Source organism: Epinephelus moara, chromosome 3 (assembly GCF_006386435.1).
Source record: "Epinephelus moara isolate mb chromosome 3, YSFRI_EMoa_1.0, whole genome shotgun sequence".
NCBI lineage: Eukaryota > Metazoa > Chordata > Actinopteri > Perciformes > Serranidae > Epinephelus > Epinephelus moara.
Window position 1 is genome coordinate 22,169,056 of NC_065508.1, and position 544 is coordinate 22,169,599.

A 544-nucleotide genomic window follows, 5' to 3' on the forward strand; every position below is an offset into this window, starting at 1 on the left:
GTAGCGCCATTGATCCCAAGCACACAGATTGGCACACACAGCTGTCAATCATGATGTCAACCCCCTTTTATAGCATTAAATAACTAATTAAAACCAGAACTATCAGAAAAACAACCACCAGGGGGCGATCAAGATGTTTTGGCACTTTTTGGGAGCTGTCATGTCATCCATCTTTATTATAGAGTCTATGGGTGTTACAAAGATAATATGTGGTGTTCCTCAAGGATTAGTTCTTGAACCACTTCTGTTCTCACTCTACTGTCTACATATTACCTTTAGGAGTAATTATATGTCATCATGTCTCTCATTCTCTTCAAGAATTGACCGCAGTGATTTCTTCATCTAAATCATCAACATGTCTCTTAGACCCCATCCCAACTAGGCTACTTAAGGAGGTCTTACCTTTAGTTAACACTCATATATTAGATATGATCAATATATCCTTATTAACAGGCTATGTACCACAGTCTTTTAAGGTAGCTGTAATTAAACCTCTACTAAAAAAGCCCACCCTGGATCCAGAGGTGTTAGCCAACTATAGACC